Source organism: Ixodes scapularis, unplaced genomic scaffold (assembly GCF_016920785.2).
Source record: "Ixodes scapularis isolate PalLabHiFi unplaced genomic scaffold, ASM1692078v2 PGA_scaffold9__187_contigs__length_104089568, whole genome shotgun sequence".
Classification (NCBI taxonomy): Eukaryota; Metazoa; Arthropoda; class Arachnida; order Ixodida; family Ixodidae; genus Ixodes; species Ixodes scapularis.
Genome location: NW_024609884.1, coordinates 89720460 through 89742184, shown reverse-complemented (window position 1 = coordinate 89742184; position 21725 = coordinate 89720460). Strand labels below are relative to the sequence as shown.

At 43.6% G+C, this 21725-nt stretch overlaps 1 pseudogene; it reads right to left on the bottom strand.

Moving 5' to 3' along the window:
* Positions 1-2931: 2931 nt before the first annotated feature.
* Positions 2932-4193, bottom strand: LOC120846485 (annotated as a pseudogene).
* Positions 4194-21725: the final 17532 nt, after the last annotated feature.

Below are 21725 nucleotides of genomic sequence, written 5' to 3'. Positions count from 1 at the left end.
TTATACAGCCAGGGGGACATAGTGTAGGGGCTAATATAGTCTAGGGGGCTAATCATAACGATCAGTCGACTAATTACTTAAAATGTGTTAATTAAATTTTTAATGAATGAAATAGACATGGTTCCAATATAACTTGCTCAGCGTCATCGGAAACCACTAAATCAACTCTTTTTAAAATGATATACGCAGGGGCACTATATTACGGCGTTCCGTAAAAACACTCAATTTGGGTGCGTTTCTAGGTTTCGATTTCTTATCGGAGCGTATCTCTGTGCCCGCAGTCCTTCTCCCCAGTGGCTGAGACGCGCAACACCCGTGCGCCCAACTTCCCTCCATGCTACGAGGGAGGCAAGGGGGTAGCTTCGCGCCGCAATCACCGGGAGGCAGAACCGCGGGCGCAAAGTGCGCTCCGATAACGAAGCGAAACCTAGAAACACGTCCAAATTGAGCGCCTTTTAGAACGCCGTAAAATGCTGCCCCTGCTTTATGCAATTCTAAAAAGAGTTGATTTAGTGGTTTTCGATAATGCTCAGCAAGTTTCTAATTGGAACCATATGTCTATTTTCAATAAATAAAAAGTTAATTAACAAATTTTCATTAAATAGCCAACTGATCGTTACGATTAGCCCCCTATACTCTGTCCCCCTGCCCGTATAACTCATCTTTACAAACCGCATAAGTGTAACTTTCACAACTTTTTCTTAAAAAAATCGGTTAATTAAAAAAAAAAAAAACTGTACATATGTATATATGTATATATATAGGTGAGGCAGAGCAGTTTGAGAACTATTGACCGGGAAAATGTAATAAGTCAGAGATCCGTGCTTGCGGAGTTGCTATGCTAGGAGTTTATTGTATGTATTACGACAGTTTCGCCGAGAGGCTCGGCTTCGTCAGGAGATGGCATACATGTCCAAGAAAGTGTTTGGAGGGAAGCGAATTTGAGGTGACAACTTAGATACTTAGATACGCAAGTGTAGAATTAGTCTTTAAAATAATTCCTTTGAAGGGGTCACATGTATGCCATCTCCTGACGAAGCCGAGCCTCTCGGCGAAACTGTTGTAATGCATACAATGAACTCCTAGCATAGCAACTCCGCAAGTACGGATCTCTGGCATATATATACACCTTCAGGACCCGTTTTCGGGTGTTACACAAGTAAGATGTCTAAAACAAATGTCAAAATTTTGTAAAAAAAAACAAAAAAACAACAACATAAAACAAAAACAGTAACAAAAACAACATAAAACAAAAACAGTAACATAAAACAAAAACATAAAGGCACATACACTCACGCATAAAATTGAGCAAGTAACGAAGTTGCAGTTCTTACTACAATTTTAAGTTTCATTACGGTGATTAATAAACAGAGGGAGCATTTCTTTAAATTTAACGGCTTTGGTGTGACATTCTTGTTTGGCGAGAGGTTCCATCCTGCAATTGTCAGCGATAGTGCAGAATTTGGAGGAAAAAAAAGATTTAGCATGAATGAATTTGATTTTGCAAACATTGTACATTTTGGCGGAAACACGGTTGTGGGTTTTGAGAAGGGCCGTTTTCATCTGCTGGATGTGATCATAAATCTTATCAAGAATGAGTTTTGGCAAAAACTTACGTCATAAGGAAAGTGTTTGGAGACATGGACGATAGCGAAGGGATGTGGCGCTGGCATATGAATAGACTGAACAAATATACCTCAGTGTTCTGTTTTGGATGCTTTCTACTTCGTTAGTGTGATAATTTTGAAACGGTGGCCATATCGATTTTGCAAATTCATTTTGTGATCTTAGAGGCTTGTGCAGGCTGTCTTTATTTCTGATGAAGCGAATTTGAGGTGGCAACTTAGATACGCAAGTGTAGAATTAGTCTTTAAAATAATTTCTTTAAAGGGGTCATGAAACTTTTACCGACATTCTCAGCTATATGTCCACTTGGAATTACTGTCCTTTATTCATTTTTTATGTTCCTTCGTTTGATCGTCCGGATTCATTTGGTAGCGTGAAAAATAATTTCAGTTTTCAGAGGAGCTTCATTACACCTTATTGAAGAGACATACAAAAAATGCTTAAAACATTCATTTTTAAGATAATAATTTTAAGCTGAAATAAAAAAAAAAATCGAGGGGCAAACTGACAAGTTATAGTTTGTGGGCAACACCAGGCAGACGTCCGAATGTGACTGACTCCCTTGCGTAACCTTTACCGATCACTATGATATTTCAAGTAAGATAGCTTCAAGTAAAATGGTCACCTATCGCAAAATATTAGTGGCACGAGAAAAACACTTATCAATATTTTCGTCCGAAAATCTATGGAAACACCGTCGTTGTCGTTGTTGTTGTAGGCCTATGGAAGTGTTAAAGCATACCCAAGGAGGGGATTGGCCAGGAATCGGCGTGCCCATGAAAAGTAGGGGTCGTATCTATACTTGAAATTTTAGAAAGACTATTTTTCTAAAGTTTTTAAGGCTCTAGCAAGGAATTGTTTCGTTGCCATGGTATATTCACGTATGAGGCAGCAAAGAGCGTCGTTTGTGGAGCCAAATTACGTCGGTTCTAAGAAAAAGGTATTTTCAGCTGCTAGGGGGAGGCCCAGCATCGAAAAAGGCTGCGCCAAATAACGATGGCGATAGCGCGTAGATCTATGGCAGGATAAAATGTAAAGGCCTAGAGTTTCAGGGGTTTTGCAATATAGACATAGAGGTGAAGCGGGAAAACCGATTCTCTAGGATTAAAAGCTAAGATTCGGGACTCTGCATCATAAACGTGTTAAAGTTGTTTCGCATTGCCGGGGTTTACAGAAATCAGCGTTCCAGGAATATTTAAGCTGCATGTAATCAGCAACAGTGTAGAGAATTTCGTTTTGGTTATATGTAAGCATGAGGTATCTGCGGAACCGCGCAATGGGCACATAGTGAAGTGGAGGGGCAGTTTAGTTAACAGGACATGCCGATGAATCTCGTGCCAGGGAGTCGGCGGCTTCACTTTCAGGAATACCTATATGGCTAGGTACCCGAGTTAATTTCTATAGTATATGTCGGCACAAGGGCACAAAAGTAATTAGGAATTGCAGACAGGTTTGAGTCAGTGAGTATACGGACCTTCGTAATATTTAATGGTACTTTTTTCAGTACCAGGACAATGGCAAGAAATTAGGTAAGCGTACAGAAAAGCCGTTCGTAACCCAGGCTTGGGCTGTAGATGCCAACGCCTGATTTCTGATTCGCCACTGACCTATCGGTTGCGATTAGAAAGAAGTTTATAAAAGACTAAAGGTAATCCCGTAACATCCCCACAATCACAGAAAGTAGAAGGTGCCTCGAAGAATTGTCAAAGATGTCGTTTGCGACGATCCTTACTTCCCGCAGTTGCAGCGTATCTACATGGCCCAAGTTTTGAAGAGAAAATTGTAAAGGCTAAACTAATGATTGCACATACTTGACTTGCTGAAGTGGGGTCGTCCGAGATGACGGACTCTGGGTCAGAAGAAGTTGTCGTTTAATCTCCGGGGTTAGAAAGCCAATTTCAAAAATATGTGAATACGTCTGAACTGTTAATATTTGAAATCGCGTTATGAGAGGTGGAATACGAGATTCTAAGCGAAGAACATCGGTCGCTGAGTATTTTGGGAGGCCTAAGTACAAGCGAATTGCTTTTTCCTCTAGCATAAGGTTTTATTCTACATGCCAGTTGCCTTCCAAACAGTATATATCAAAATTACAGTATAGGGCGCACCGCCCTGTACTGTAATTTTGATATATACTGTGGCGGTCGGCCCTCCTCTCTTGTACAAAAAGAGGAGGGCCGACCGCCGCAGCCCTGTACGTATGCTCGCACCTTGAGTTAATCTTCTTACGGGTTTTGTTCCATGGATGGCAGTTTGGTCAACACGTGTTTTCGAGGTTAGCTTTTCGTGATAAATTATACCCATGTAATCCGAGCTGTTACCTTGAGATATTAACTCTTTGTTAATATACAGTTCATCGGTTAGGTGAGCATCAACAGGAAATATTAAAAGTGCTCTTTTTGTTGCATTAATTGAGAGCCGTACACTTGACAACCGATCCAACAGTTAACAAGATAGTTCTGAAGATTAGTATAAAGGGTTTGAGCATCGGAAGTGTATGTGAAGAAGGCGATGTCATCGGCATAAACTAGAGTTGTGATATCCGTCATCAAAGGAATCGAGCTCATGAGTATATTGAAAAGCAAACGGGATAGGACGGAACCCTGAGGCACTCCTCTCGTTTGTTGAAATATCCATGATATTAACCGACCCTAACTACAGTAAAACTGCCTGTAAGAAAGAAATTCTTCAGTCGAAGAGGTTGTGTAGGGTGGCAGTTTTATAGATAAAAGTATAATCATAAGAATATTCTAACCAAGGAGTCAAAAGCCTTCGAAATTTTGAGTGTGAGAAGGGCAAAGGGTTTCCGCTGTTTTTTGGCAAGTCTGATTTTACTTTTGAGTCGCACGTGCGCAAACCAAATTCAATAGCCTGCACCGGAAACTGATTTGACAAAAGCTGATAATTGTTTTTTCGTGTCTAAAAAACTTGAAATTCATTTGTGATGTATTCGTTCGGCACTGTTTTGACAAAGACAGGCGTGAGAACAATAGGCCTTATCTTATTGTAAAACCTAGTGTGACATCTTTCCTTTATATATTAATTTCGAGCGATTCCAGGATGAGTGAAACCAGGAGTGTTACAAGGAAAAGAATAGTTGCCTTAAGCAGCTCTAAAGGGTGTGTGTTTTCTAAAGTACGAAGGACAGATGCTGTAACATGATCTGTCTCTGGCGCCGTTGAAGGCAATGCTTGGAGGCATTCCTGAGGTTCCTTCGGGAACACTTCAGGAAATAGATGAGGGAACTGGAAAATCCCTTTTGTGTAAGAGGAGAGACTAAAAAATCTCTGGGACAAACCCTGGCCGATTGCTTTAAGTAACTCCACAATTCCCTTATTGGTACAAGTACTAGAGCATCTTAGTGGTATATGTGAGTTGTCTAACGTGGACGACATCCAACGGTAAAACGCGCGTCGACTGTTTTTCTTTGGTAGAAAAGCATATTTTTCTTCCGGCGTAGCTTTCTTTCGCGTCAGAAATTGTGCTCTTAAAATGCCGTGAAGGAATTTGAAATCACTCCATATTAAGGGGCTCAGATTAAAGCCGAGCTTTTTCTGAACGCTTGTCGACGCCGCTAATCTCGGGAGCAATATGTGGTCCTCCAAAATGGGCGCGGCGTACGTGCTATGTACACCAAAAGACGGAGTGCCATCCGACACCCCGTCTCTGCGAGCGGAGTCCGGCGGAACGTTTCTCAGTGCCCTCTATTAAAAGCATCGATAGAGGAGACCTCCGGCAAAAGCAGAATAAGCTTTGTACTGGTCTCGACCAGACGCTTTTCAATGCTTTAGCATTTATTGCACTGGAGCATGCATCCGTCTTTCGTTCGAACGGTCGTGGTGTGGACTGGAATGGTTTCGTGAGGCCGCGGAGCGCTGCGCTGACAGACACGTTGTCGAGATGAAGGGCGCACTCGGACCTTTTTACAGTTGAATAATGCTTCGTCCAGCGGGGAAAAACGATCTGTTTTGAAAGCCAAGGCAGCAATTAGCGTTGCGGAAAAGGTTTGTTCGTGCATCTCGCCTGAAAACGAATTCATCTATCGGACGGTAGCGTACCGATAGCACAGCGACAGAAAAGTTGTCGAGATGAGAAGACAGTCGGACCGCTGCGCTTTTTAGAATGCTTAGCCCAGCGGATAAAGACAAAAAAATAGTCACTTCGATTGGAAAGCCGAAGCATCAGTTCGCGTTGCGGAAAAGGTTTGTTCACGCATCTCGCCTGAAAACGAATTGACACGCTCCCTATTGAACGGTGGTGTGCCGGTATATAGCACATCGAAGGGTTTCAGCTCGCGCTGCAAGACGGAACCATGGAACATTTCAGAAGATTGACATTTTTTTTGAGTCTACAGGCGGGTTCGAGAATTTTGTCTTTCATTTAAATCTGAACCAGATGCATGGTCAGTAAATATATCAATCAATGTAAATTTCCGTAATGTATTCGAAGCGAGTCTTTAAACATTTCAGGAATATTAAAACAATCGTAGAAACTTTATAAAGTCAGCGTCTTCTTTTTTTCCTTCTTCTTACTTTACACTCTACTGCTTCACACAGGTCTTCATTCATTTATCTTGGAAATAATTCCGGTTTCTACCACTCGTATCCACGAAATTCCGGGTTCGTCATACCCGTCAGGTAGGAAGTGGCTCATGGGCTCGGCGATAGTTTCGGTGTGTGGCGCTCCGAATTTTTTTTTTCTTTTTTGTTTAGTTAATGCGCTTGGAATACAAAACTCGAAGCGTCGAAGTAGGAGTAAAGGAGCATGGACTTGACGCGCCCAGTGTCGTCTGCTAGTTCACGGCCACTTCGAAACTACACTCGCGTTAAAAATTATGGTAACTACACATATCTAAGTGGCGAATACAATGTCTGAAGGTCCAAGAAGCTCCTTGCACATCTTATTTCAGTGTACGATCTACAGTTCGTGAACGCAGAGCGAACAGTATGCGGACCGTAAGCGGCGATCGAGGGAAGCTGTGGAGACTGCACCCGAAACCGTCGACGCCCGAAAGAACAGGCTGGCACTTCGAAAAACAGTATGCGGATCGCTGCGAGGTTGGAATTCCCACCCTTCGCTGAGTCGGAACGCCTGCGCTAAATACTAGCGCATTTCATCGAAAATCAGCATAGATGCAGCAGCGATTTCGGCATATTTTCCTTTCTTCTCTCTAATCAAGTCAGTTAATCAACCGCCAACTCGACTCCCCGCCGTTACTGTTAAAACACATCAAATGGCGGCAAGAAATACGATGCCCACATCTAGGCTCACAGAAGCTGACAAGGCAAGTGCCTGCAGCTTGTGATTCTTCCTTGTCGAGAAGCGCTGGCAACTGAAAGAAAGATGGTGACGATCGGCGCCGCCCAAACGTACGACGCGGAGGTGGGTCTAAAAGGGAACTACGCAGAACGATTTACGCAGAACGAGTAGGGTCGGGGTAAAACATTTACCCCGACCCTACTCGTTCTGCGTAAATCGTTCTGAGTAGGGTCAGGGTGAAACATTTACCCCGACCCTACTCGGACGTTAAATGAATCGTACAATATTAAAAGACAAAAAAAAAATATTTCGGACCCCCGAGCGGATACGTCGTTAGAGGAAGGACTTGTAGTGTGAGGAGAAAAACGATAGTTCTACAAACGGCAAGGCGAGTAGTGGTGCTGGAGCTAAACGACGCCCACTCGTGGATGGCTGCGATCAAGTCCTTGGCCAGATCATTCTGTTGGTGGCCAAATATGGATCGCGACATAGAGAACATGGCCCGCGACTCTCATCAGTGCCAGGAAGCGCAACTTACGCCGCCGCCCTCAAGAGAAACATTGTCGTGACCAGCAGCAACCATTGCCTGGTCAAGAATGCATTGAGACTATGCAGGGAAAGTCGACGGACAAATTCTGCTAATTGTGGTAGACAGCTTCTCTAAGTGGATTGATGCTGCTCCGGTGAAAAATGCTACATCAGTATAGACCGTCGACGTGATGAGAGGACTAGATGCTCGTTTCAGAGTACCACACTGTGTCGTTTCGCACAATGGGACTCCCTTCGCTGGGCAATCATTAAAAGACTTCACATCCCAGAACGATGTGCAACATGTCCGAACTGCACCCTATCACCCGCAGTCGAATGAAATCGCCGAGCAGGCAGTACAAATGGTGAATTAGGCGCTGAAATAAAAATCCTGGCAAAGATCCGCAAACACAGCTGGACCGTTGGTCGCTTTTGTACCGGCGAACATCTAACAGCAGGTCAGAAAAAGCCCCATCAAAACTTATAATGGGACATCAGCCACGTTCGACCTAGGACCTCATTAATCCCGCAGGGCGGGAGAAAAAGTAAAACAACTGTGAGTGCGCAGGTGAGCTGGTGGTCTCAGGTAATACCTGAGACTGTGGTGCAGAAAATGAAAAACTTTTAGTCGAAGGAACGTTCCCTTCTGTGTCTGTTGCTTCGACTAAAAGTTTTTCATTTATTTGCACCACAGTCTCAGGTGCTAAACGACGTGATGAAAAAATGTAACTACAACAATTTCAGCGAGCAGCTCACAAACGACTAAAACGAGGAAGAAGCGTGCTTATCCGTAACTACAAATCAGGCTGCACTTGAATTCCTTGAGTCACAAAGGAAACGAAGGGGGCGCGAATGGCTGTCGTCACAACAGCAGCCGGCGATGTTGTCCGAGAGACCAACCAGATCTGGCTGGAAACGATGTAAATAGAAACACTAACTTCCGAGGACGATACATGAATGGATGACGTCGAAATTTCCAGGTCACCAAATATGCCCGTGCCAAGAAGGTCAACTCGTCCGAGACGGATACCTTCGCGATTCCAAGTCGCTTAGTGTGAAGTAAGGGTGGAGGAGCGCTGCGTACCCGGCGTACGTGCTATGTACACCATAAGAAGGAGTGCCACCCGACACCCCGCTTCTGCGAGCGGGGCCCAGCGGGACGTCTTTCACCCCTCCCTTATAAACATCCACAGAAGAGACCCCCAACAGAACATGCTTTGTGCTGGTCTCGAGCAGACGCTTTTTTTTTCTTTTTATTAAACTCAGTTAAACCGCGAACTAGATTTCCCACAGCCACTGTTAAAAACTCATAAGATCGAATGCATGATTTCTTTTGCCCTTTAAATTTAAGAGAATTGTAACGAGGCCGATAGGAAACAAACGGTACAAGAACGACACGCCTGAGTCCAATAACTACATAAGAGATCGCCGAAGGAGTGCAATCCACACTCAGGAACGCGCACTTGGCGCGCACAATAAAACGAACCCTCTCTAGGGGGCTCATTATGAAGCAAACAGAGAAGGAAGGTATGCCTCGGAGATGTAAGGTAGGGCAGAGACTGTCGCTCCGACACCTTGAGATCGGACATGTCGGTAAAAGTTCTTTCGAGCCAGCGCGATTGTCCTGAGATCGACCACTTCGACGCTGTCGCCGGGCGCCGCCATGTTGCCGTGGATTTCGCTTACTATTGTTTAGCCGCTAGCGACGATAGCGCGTCCTTATTGGCTCTTGACTGCGTGTGAATGCTACTGTGTACAAGATTGAGGCAAGCGCACTTCGCAACGGAACACGTCCGCTTTCTGCTACGGAACGCTTCGCGTTCAAACGCAAATGTGCGTAAAGGGCCTTTAGAATCTCTGCCGTCCATTCACCCTGCGCGCATTAGGAACTTTAATTGTCCGCGGTGCGATCCAATCTCTCACCCATCTTCTTTGCGCAACTTGTCCTGACGTGCTACCTCGCCACGTGTTGTTCCACGACCCTTGATGCTGTTCACACGGTGGAGAAATCCGGGGAGGGATGTGCGCTTCGTCATTGGCGAGAGCATAGCTTCGTCGTTCACACTGGCGAGATGGTGGTGGAACAAATGCCAGCGTTGACACTCAAATTTAGGTGTTTCACCTCATGACACCCTCGCAGACAAATTGAGTGGTTTCTTCTCTCGGCACCGAGGCTTTTAAATGAGAAACTAACGTGAAAATAGACATGACCCTTCTCGGAGCTGGCATCACGACACGGCATCGCAAAGTTGTTTTTGCCGCGTGATTCGCGATCCGGAGTGACATTCACACAAGGGGAGATATCTCTGGGATATCTCCCCTCGTGTGAATGTCACTTACCAATGCTTCCTATAACATTTTTTAATGCTTATTTGGTTTTGAGCAAGCCGGTGCAATATGGTCTCGCCACCGGGCTAGAGTACTTCTCCCACATTACAAGTGATTCAGTTTCCTATAATCAATTGCTCCTCTTAATAACTTCGACAATCAAATTGGTGTTTTTTCGTATCACTCATAAAATTAATATGCTTCTTTCGTTTCACCTGTAATAATGTTGTAATTGTCTCTCATCCCATTAAGGCGTAAACAATTCTGCAGTTTAGTTGCACTTCTTACCAGTGCATGCAGCAAAGGAATCGTTAAATATAAGACAATAAATTTGGACTTGGTGAATACCTTTCAGCTGACGCGGCGAATTAACTAATGATTGGGCACAAAAGAGAAAGGTAGCTTCCAAATAATTCAACTCGCACTGAAATATTAAGGTCATTATAACAAGTTGTCAGAACGACGCACTGACGTATGACACACACATATTTTATACCCTTAGGGGTGTATATCAGCTTGTCGCGGGGATACCAGCCTTCTTAAGGAGTCGGCATCCCGAAATAAAGTTGGCGGCGATCCTAGCGAGGTCCTAGTGATATTGGGCGACGCCCTCGCTTCATACGACCACGCACAGCGTATAAGCAAATACGCAAAAAAAAAAAAAAAAAAAACACGAAGCAGGCACAATATCCGTATTCCCATTTTGTGGACTTGAAAGGTACTCATTTGCCACTGACCGCCTCAGCAGGTGCAATAATCGTTACTTCCCTTGAAACGCCTCAGCAGCGCCTCGGCAAGAAAAAAGCAACAAGTGTGTTACTTTCAAGAGCACAGCTCTTGGGCGCCCGTTTCCGGGTTGAGCGGCGTCGCCGTCGCCGTAACCGCGCATTGCATTATGGGACTTTCCCATAATGACGTCACACGTGACGCCACTCAACCCGGAAAAATGTTTTCGCCGAATTTAGCGGGAAGATGTCCCCGTTGAATTTAGCGGGAAAACTTCTTGACAAATTTAACAGGAAAAGTTTACCCTCGTGACGTCACACGTGTCGTCACGTCTAACGTCACGTGAATGAATGGGACGTCACATGAAATTTGGCGGCAAAAATGTTCCGCTGAATTTAGCGGAAACATTTGCCCGCTAAATTCAGCGGGGGAAATTGACTTTACGTGACCTCAACACTAATTCAGTTTCCCCGCTAAATTTAGAATGTTTGCTAAATTTCCCGCTAAATTTAGCGGGGAAATGTTCGTAATTTTCCCGGTAAATTTAGCGAGAACATTTTCACGCTAAATTTAGCGGGGACATTCTCGCTAAATTTAGTGAGAAATTTAGCGAAAATTTCTCGTTAAATGCGAAGGGAGCGGGAGAGGAGGAGGGGAGAATGCGTAGGGAGAGGAGGGGCATACCCTCCCCACCGTACCCTCCCCTCCTCCTCCTCAAGAGTTGGAGTGTCGCTCTAAATCGGCCTTACAGAGAATAGCAAACGTCTTTCATTTTTTTTTTTCTCGTTAATATTTCCAAAGAAATATAATTTCTTGGGATAATTTATCTCCTACACTTCGTTTTACGTAAAGTCAGCGAGTTCGAATCCCGGCCGAGGTGCCCGCAATCTAACGAGGGTTTATTGCGGAGAAGGCGCCTTGTAACCGAGCTTTTTATTGCACGTGAAAAGATCCCCAGGAGGTCGAAACTAACCTTCAGTCCTCAGCTGGGGTGTGCCAGATGCCCGTCGTTGGTTTGGCATGTAAAATCCCTAAATTCGACTCACTTTTGACATTAAGTAAGTGCGCATCTAACGTTAGGAGCCGATGGCACCAATGACGCAGTACCGAGAGCCCGACGTCACTGCATTTGCGCCTTCCTGTGGGCATATTATTGCACTCTAACACAATCAGATGCACAGTGTGTGCAGTGACCTTGCGTTTTTTTGTGAGTGTGTATATGCGCTGTGTCTCTTAGCCTTTTTTTGCACCCTGACCTAAGTGAAACGAAGTGTACGTGAAAAGTATTGGTGTAATATTATTTTCTTGCTCTTATTTCGCTTTGTAATGTTTTCATCATGTATGTACCACAATTGCTCTTTTACTTCGTGTAATGCCCTCACCGGAGCTGTGGGTTATTTGAAATAAATAAATAAATAAAATTGTGTTCTTGTCTATTTACAATGTGTGTCTTTTAGTGATGTTAAATGCTGGAGTACCTTTTGATCGGCTTACTAACCCTTTATTATCAAGTAGTCCTTCAACAGTTTTCTTTGAAAACAGTGGGACCCTGGCCGTAATAAATACCTTATGAATAAACATCTTGTCTAAAAATGAAATCATAATTTGACTTTGTTTGACAGATAATAATTCGACATGTTGAAAATTGCTGTCCTATTTCTTTAACGTGGATTTCTTGCAAACTCGTTGACATTATATTCAGTAATCTATTCTGCTCTCTGGACTTAAGACACTCCTTATCACAGCACGGCTTTCGGCGGGGAGGGGAGGAGGGTATTCTTGTAATCTGCAATTAGCAGAATTGTATCATAATATTTCCAGATTGTTAGATTATAAGACATATGTTAGCTTGCATTCGTAGATCTTCGTAAAGTTTTTAACACGGTGCCATCTTGGGAGTCTTGGGAGTAGCATCTACTCCCAAGACTCCCAAGGTAATTTATGTTTATTTTACTTTTTGTTTTGTAAAACCCACTGGAAGCATAGATGTATTTTATAAACATGAAAATTAACCGACGCCAGACAGATAACATTGTGTCATTTTATTTAGGGGGAAGAAAAGTGGGAAAATAAAGGTGCTCATTCCGTGCAGCAAAGTACACGTATATATGTGGCAGGGATGGGCAGTATTTGTGTATTTTGAATTTGTATTTAATTACAAATTGGGCAATGTATTTGAAATGTGTATTTAAATGCTAAAACGTGGGTATTTCAAATGCAATTGTAATTAAATACAATTTTGTGGGCGAAAATAGATCCCTCAAATTTATTGTCACGGCTCATTTTGCTCATCCCAAGACGTGTCCAAAGCTGCTCTTTCTTCATCTCAACGCCAACGGCAAAAACGAACCAAGAAACTCTTCATCTCTTGTCCTGCGGCAGTTCGCGTCTCGCTCACCGCGGGCGCCCGCGGCACTTGCCTCTATTACGTTAAATAAATGTTATTTCCAAAGTTACAATTCTTGTTTTAATGCATGTGGTTATGAGATATAGTCTCCATCCTTTATTCGGACATGGGGCTTTTTTTTTTTCCGGCTTTATTTTAAAGGCACTGTCCAGAGCAGCAAGAAAACTACGTTCTGCACCGAATGCAGTGTCTCTCAATCAAGCACAAGCGTTTAGTGACTTTGTGATTACGGTGCTAGTCCAGGACAAGAATAGTGACGAAATCGACGTTCACAGGCAGACTGGCTAAATAAGTGCCTGTGACAACTTGTGATGCTTTCCAGCCTGATTTCCATCCAGATGTTTGCCTGGAACATTCTAAATGCGCGGGTCGTCAGAGTTTCGTAACTGGTGCGAGTTGCAACAAAATTCTCTAGCTAGTGCTGCGCGTCTTGGTCGTCTCGGTTCTTTGTTGGTCTATACCAAAATGTAATCCACGAAAAAAGCTGCTTGAAGCTCTGTACTTTTTTCCCCTATTACGTCCAAGCTGATTACATTCTTTTTGTGATTATATTTTTATTATGTTACTAGAGCCTCGCACACTAACTCCCGAGTGTGCGATGGAAAATTAAAATGAGATACCCAGAAACCCGTTGCAGGTGCCCTGAAGTCGCTGACGCAAATTTTGAGGAATGTATTTGGAAAAGTATTTGGAGGAGACTGGTTGTATTTGTATCTTGTACTGAAATGTTTTTTATAAATGTAATTAGATGTGTAATTAAATACATTTTTGACGAAGTATTTTGTATTTGTATTTCGATACATATTTGCATGTCTTTTGCTCATCCCTGATATGTGGTAAGGCGCGAGTTCACCACTGGGAAAATATTTAAATATTAAATAATGGCAATACCTCCTATCGGTTTTAGTTTTAAACACGACCCCTCAACTGCATGCTCGGGACCATATATTTAAACAACTTAGTGCCAACTGTCGAAAAAAAAAACACACACACACACGCAACGTGTCACTTGTCGAGGTTGCTGTGTAGAAGAGATAGAATATCGACAACTCAGACGGATTTAGACTGGTTCGCCTCCCCTAAATTAATACCCCGAAATGAGCATTTTCTCTCCGTTGTGCCCTTGATGCTGGGATGGCATGCAGGAACTGCGCTACCATAATGAGGTCCGGAAACTCGTGCTGGTGCAAGTTGCACCACTCCAGAGGTTCGAATTCAGTCTCCTCAATATATATTTGTATGCGAAGAAGCTACACTTGCAGGCATCTTCTACTTACTTGTGACTTGTAGGATTTTTTTTTTTTTTCAAAGAACGTTTTTTTTCTCTTTCTCTGCTAAAACAAAAATAAGCTTCCCGGGACGACTGATAGTTCTCCGTTCTTTACTTTTTATAGGCAGAGCGTTTTTTGCGAGATAGAACGTTCTAAAGTGAACTTCGATGATAATCAAATCTTTATTGACGTAAAAAAAGTTTTTTTTCCCCGCTTGGTACCTTTTATCTAAGAGAGCGCGTTTGCTTCCGCAATACATTCGATGATGCACTTCATAGTACCACTCTCTTATTCAATGTACACTGTACGGTCGCACACGTTTACGGGCCGCCTCGGCAAAGGAGGATACGAACCCGCGTATTTCATTTCATTTATTATACCCTCAGGGCCCGAAGGCATTACAGAGGGGGAGAGCAACAAGAAGGTTGATGCAAATAACATAATACATGTTTAGACACACTCAGTAATAAAGTAATTAGTTATTGTACTTTTAAAGAGCTCAGAGTCCGTGATAATGGCGATCGACCGGGGAAGATGGTTCCACTCCTGGGATGTACAGGGAACTAAAGATGAATAAAACGTGGTTGTGATAGAGTTAGGAATGCCTACCTTATGTTGATGATCAAGGCGGGAGGAAACATAGACAGGCCGAGCAATTATTTTGTCGCGCAGGAAAGAATTATGGTGATACATTTTATGGAATAGGGAAAGACGAGAAATTTTACGACGTAGGGATAAAGGTGGTAATGAGAGAGTTGTTTTCATAGAGGTGACGCTAGCGGTGCGGTGATAGTTTGTGAGGATGAAACGCGCAGATCTGTTCTGAACGGCTTCCAATGTAGATACGAGAGTGGCTAGTCCGGGATCCCAGACAGAGGCTGCATATTCTAACTTGGGACGAATTAAAACTTTGTAAAGAGTTAATTTCAGTGAGACAGGGGCTAATGAAAAATTGCGCTTGATGTAACCTAACATGCGGTTAGCGTTAGCTGAAATATGCTGAATATGTGTTTTCCATGAAAGGTTAGAAGCTATATGTACGCCAAAATATTTGTACGAAGATACCGGTTCTAGATAAGCATTATTAAGGAAATAGTTAGGACAGTCCTGAGACTGGCGAGACACACGCATGACCTTGCATTTGTTAGTGTTAAGCTTCATAGACCACGAGTCAGACCAACGGTAAATAGCATTAATGTCTGATTGGAGTGAATGTCCGCATCCGATCCGCATCCGATCCGTATCCGATCCGTATCCGATCCGCATCCGATCCGCATCCGATCCGCATCCACAGCCCCTGGAATCTGCATCCGATCCGCAATCCGCCAAATCTGATTCATTTTTATCCGAATCCGCCAGTTTTCTTCCGATATCCGCGGATAATCCGCGAATATGCAGGGCTCATTTGGTAAAATTAATCGAAAATAATAATTTTTCACGTTCATCGAGGCTACATAATCAATGGTACAGTCCTGAATACTATCTCTGAGCAGTGTTGCCATCGTTGGGCGTCAGAAATCCGTTAAAAGCAATAAGAAATCCGCCAGATTCCGCTATATTCTAAAACATCTGCCAAATTTCCCGCTAAGACCTATGTTATTAAAAAAATAACAGTGCAATTTCGCTTAAATGTAGCAGCTAGACTATTTTTATTTCTGCATCAGAAAAAAATAAAATCCGGCAGATTCAGCGGACAAACCGCTTAATTGGCATCACTGTCTTTGAGTATACTAAGGAGTGTTATTTACAGATTGTCTTAATTGTGATAGTCATAAATGGCGCACAGTGACGAAAGCCAGTAAAAAGCTATATTTTAGACACTGCCATTTTAGATGCTGCTCAAAAAGTGTAAATGAAACACAATATATATTTTTGGCGAGGTCTATTAAGATTAGGCTTGCGTGACATGGGATCCCCTTATTATGACTATCTTAAAATAATCTAGGAAAGCTGAAAAAACAAACGATACACTTTGTCTTTAATAACCATGACCCTTACGCTAGTATATTAGCTTTGATTGCTGCGCTGGGGTGGAAAATGCTTGAAATAAGAAAAAAGTAATTTAAGGCTCAAGTTGTTGTTGTGGTGTATTTTAAAACAATACTGGAATTGATAAAAACAGCACATCTTTCGGAGAAATCCTACGTCTCTTTTCTCTGTGATAGTTCGAAAAAGACTGCTGGATGTAGTTATAGAACAGACTGTTTCGCAAATTCAAGATGCCCAGAGATTGAAACGTCCTTCCTGAACAGATCGTGTCCATTGATGATGTTTTCCTTTCTCACATATGGGAATACAGCGAATAATCCCGACATAATTACGCACATACGGTGTTGTAGGTACAATGTAAATAAATAATAATGAAATAAATAGCCGCCAAAACAAGCTCCCCTGCAGCTGTTTGAAGCGTGTATATTGTCGCTTCGCCGCACCGCACCACAGTACCCAATCCACGCCTGTTGATAACTTTTGGACAAATGAAAGGTGTTCCTTGAAGCAGCACCATCTTTACAATTTTCGCTATAAGGAATGTCAAATGGTACATGGCATAGCCAGTGGGGTGCCTGTGGAACACCCTTTTCACAACTTCAAAGGCTACACTTCATGCTTTCCCCTTTTGTCCGCATCCTCCTTTCCTTTATCCTGTCCACTTTTTACACTGCCACAACTTGGCACCCCTCGCAGTTTAGGAGAATCGAGCGCTAAGAGGATTATCTCCCCTGCAGAAAACGGGGGTTCTAGTTCAGTATTTAAGGGGTAAAAGAAATCCATGCTCCGTCGTACATACAAGCTGTATGGCTTGAAATTCCGTAACGTATGCGAGAAATCTGCGCGCTGTATACCTTGGGTCAATCAAGAACGTTTCTGTTTAGAACTACGTGCTGAAGTCCAGCAGGTAGTTGTGAGTGCTCGGAACTAACAGGAAAACAAAGGTTTAACATTACGTGGTAATTAAATACGTTGTGAGAAACGTAAGACGGCCGAAGAAAGATATACCAATACGAAACGCACTTTGGTGCTAAATGGTGCTAATATGGACTACCGAGTTATAACTTGATTTCATAAACTTAAAGGGGCCCTGCAATCATATTTAAGCCTCTACCTTTTTTTGTGGTTCCCACGTCTCTTGGGGTTCAGGCAAGCCAGCGGGCACGGAGAGAGTAACTAAAAAGCGCGCGATATGTGAAGTCTTTGGTCCTGGGCTTACTACTGGTCAGAGCCGCTAAAAGCTTATTTTTTGTCGAAATACAAAGCATAAGTGGCGCGAACCATTTCAGTTGTTTATAAAAGTAGTTTTCATTCAGTATTTTAGATCAGAAAAGCAACAAATGCAGTTTATAAAGTACGGAAACAAGAAATGACCCCTCGACATACCCGCCACCAAGCGGTGGAAAAGGCGGCGCTTACTAGAAAGGAGTAGTGGGATCAGGCGCCGACACGGAAAGGTCCCGGATGTACGCGGCGGTGCTGCGGTCGTATGGACTGAAGGATCCGACCGGCTCCGAGCGTTCCGAAGGTTTTCGGCGAGCAGCCAAACCCGGGAAAGACCGCGAACGTCAAAGAGCAGGCGAATGATCCTGCAGTATTTCGGACATTTTTTTGCACCGCTAAAAGATAAGTTATCCCCAGTCATGCTTCTATACGGTGCTTGCACTCGTCGTGACTGTTGTTGAATCCGCACCGCGCCACCAACCCGTACTGCTTAATCGCCCGTACGCACCGCTTCTCCACTTGTCGCCAGCCGCCATGTTTGTGTTCTCTTTTCGGCTTTGGCTCGGATACGGGATCGGCAAAAATCACAAAAGCTCACTCCGCCTCGAAGGTCAGACATCATAGCAATGTAGAGCGGCCATCGGCAGCGTCCGCGGTTCTCCCTCAGGTGATTGACAGGCCTCGGTAAGGTTTAAGCAAAATATTGCTCCAGAAGCGAGGAGAACGCGCCACTTTTGTCGGAGGCGCGCCACTTTTTCGGTCGCATTCACACGGGAAACCTGTTTCCCGAAACCTGGTTTCGCGACACAAGATTCGCCACGAAGATGCATCGTGTGAATAGACCTTAACAAACTGGGTTCAGCTTCGAAGTCCCAAGCCGTTTTGGCTGCGCTCCTGGGATAGCTTATTGCCTGCTGTCGAAAGTTACTACTTAAACTGACATCATGGTTGATGCTACATTTCTTTTTGTTTCAATTAACTGCTCATTGGCACCCCTCATGTTTCTGCCTTACGCATCCGCTAGTGCGAAGTCAAGTGACAGAAGCTACATAGCTGGTTGGTCAAGACAGTATTTAGCTTTCACAGCGCTGCCAAGGATGAACAGGGGTGAGATCTCATTAGAGCTTTTTTTTTTTGTGTTTGCGGGGTGGGCGTGTGTAGGCAGAAACTTCGACAAGCAAAGGAAGGTTTCGTACGACAACGACAAAAAAAAGAAGAAAAAGCAATTGGTTTTTGGGGTACAAAACGCAGAGGGCGGGGAGGAAAGAAGGAGAGGAGAAGAAGGGAGAGAGGGTGCGGACGTATGCACCACAGTCACAGTGTCCACTGTCCTAGTCCACACGACCCTCACGCGACGGTTTCATGGGCCATTAGTTTTGTGCTCTTTTGTGCGCTAAGCAGTCCGTTCGTTTTCCAAGAAGTTGACGCCCGTTGCGTTCATATTGACAGTGGAATCCTTCCAGCTTGGCTGACCATACCAACGAGTCCAGAAACAGGCTCTAGCTGGACTCACGTGCTTTCCGTGAATTCCTTTTCTCTCCCTTGCCAGCACTAGACTTGTAACGTTACTAAAAAAAGTAAGGAATTACATTTACAGTTACCTATGGCTAAATTTAACTAATTACTGTTACACTAACAATTTCGTAGAAGCAAGTGACCGTTACTCCAAAAAGTGATCCGTTTCTTTCGCGGCATTACTTTCAACATTACTGCCCTATGGTAGGAAACAAAACACAACTTTTATGGGCGCGTTTATTGTTGCCACAACTCATACTTTTGGGACCTGGAGCAACATCTGACTCTCAAAGAGTCTCACCGGACATTTTGGCTCGTTTCTATGTGAAGATGTCGCCCGCCGCACTAAACACCTTTTCAATCCACCTTTCTCCAAAGAGGTGCTGCCACCTGGACACGCGACTGACTGGCTAGAAAAGAACGCGTTCGCAAGAACTCCCTTACCCGCTCGACACCAAAATCGTCAGCTAGATCCTGTTGGCCCAATGAGATGCCGTGTCCTAACTACGGCTCCACTAAACTTCGCTTTTCTCTCCAGTGTAGATTTCTCTGGTCCCTGAAGTTGATACAAGGAAGTCATCGTCTCTCTTTCTCGGCCGGCCGGAAGGAGGCAAAGAAAGAGTGAATAGACAAAAAGAAACGGCGCGCACAGATCCGCTACACCAGCTCGCGAGCACCTTGACGTTTTTTTTTTCTTTTTTTTTTCTTTTTTTTTTATTGGTTATTTGTTGGAAAGAAACACTTTGAACTTGGAAGTTTGCCTGATATTGTTTTCACAAAGAGTCCGGTTCTTTGTATCGGCGTGCTTCCCACGTCGTTGTGGACGAGAAAGCTGACGAGTTACAATTTGCAAACAACCAAAAAAAAAAAAAAAAAAGATTTGAGTCGCGGTTTTAGTAGGTGACGTGAAGAAAAACTTTGAGCATCTAAAGAATGCCAGGCCTTGCGTTTTGTAAATGCAGGTGACAGTGCGAATCCAATAAAACCTACTCTTATAAAAACAAACTACGATTTGTTTTGTCAATATTAAAAGTTCCTGCACTTTTCCTCCGCGAATGAAAGCAAAAATGTAACGGATTACAAACATTTCCTTAACGTAAAAGAGTAAGGAAATTACTTTACAATTACTTTCTGAAATATGTAATTATTCCCTTACAAAATTACTGATAAATGTAACTGATTACAAGTAATTTCGTTACTTGTAACGGATTACGCGTACAACTCTGGCCAGCACTATATTCGATAGCGAAGCCCCGTCTTGTGTTACCGTGCTAGAAGTGCGAAGGCCATTGCATCGCACTTCTTCCACTCTATCTTTCTCTTTGATGGGGCGGAAAAATTGTCACGAGTCATTTTAGTAACTCTTTACTAAAAAAGTAAAAGGATTACAGTACAAAATACATTTTCAAAAAAGGAACGGATTAAATGCAAAATGACAAGAAAATTAATTAATTACAAGTTATCCCGTTACCTGTAATGGGTTACTCCCAAGTCTGCTTTTTGTCTGCGTTATTTTGAAATGTAATTTAATTACATTTTTGCAGTTTTGTGAAAAGTAATTTGTAATGCAGTTTAATTATTTTTTGAAAATAATTATGCCGTCTCTGGCGAACACCCTTCAAAATGGGCGTTCGCCTCACTTTATATCACTGTAAAAAATGCCTGCGCGTCTACTTACCCGCAAAACACTCAGAAAGCCAATCTCTGCGATCTAGGAAATCAGCTCAACGAATGATGAGGCGGAACATCCGCTTAGATCTCAAATTTAAGTCTGCGCTGTGGCATTAGGCAATGCAAAGCGTCATGCTTACATTGCATTATGCAATGCAATCGCAATGATTTGCTCTTTGAGTGTTTTGCGAGTAAGTAAACGCGCAGGGGCATTTCTTAGAGGGTACTGCAGCACACCTTTCCACACCCATTTGACACTCTTCAAAATATGAAGGGCGCTTGATGCAACAGCAGCCATTTTACGATGAAGGCACTTGTGCAACTTGAGACAATTTTGGTATTGCCCAATTGCTCATGAATGAATCTGCTCGGATGTAATATGCTGCTTCCATATGTACACCATCCTATCGTAGGAACCCCTGGCCAGGAACCTGTCGCGGTTTTGTCGTGCGAGGGGTGCACAGCTCATGTGTTTTCTGCCGTCTCAAGGGGCCTTCCGGCCCCGCGGAGCTGCGCTGTTTTGTGTTTGCTTCTGGTTACGAAGACAGGTCCTTATCACATAAGCGAATGAAGTTTTAGCGAACAGCGAGATTGGAGCGAATTGAGGTATTAGCGAATCACGCAAACGAGTGTTGGCCCCCCTCCCCCGCTGCGCTTACGACGCGTCGCGGCAAAAGTCTGCGGCGGCTCATTACAAAAATGTGAACAGGCTTGGTCCAACCGTAAACGCCACTTCGCGGCGGCTGACTATTTGCGCAAGTGTCATTCGGTAAAACGTGGGCGTTCGCTACAACGTCATTGGATCGAGTGAGTGCCTCCTGCTGTGACTCGAGTGTGCTCGGTCAGCCGAAGTCGGTTGGGGGGTGGGCGAATTTCAGTTTCGACCTTCGATCTATCATTGGTCTTTCAAGATCACGTGCTTGGGCGAATGTTAAGACAATTGGTCAACTTCTACTCGAGGAGGTCGGTGCTTTCAAAAGCCTAAGTCAGGGCCACAAAAAAGGGTCTAGAGCTTTTTTTTTGCTTTCTTTTGATTGTAGCTGGAACGAGAGACTTGTGGTGATCCGGTTGATCTTTTCGTATCATCAATAGGTCTTTGTAAATACAGACGCGTATAAAGAAGGTTTCGGCCTCTCAAGGAACCATGCGTGCTGTCGTTGCAATGTGCTGACGAGATCGAC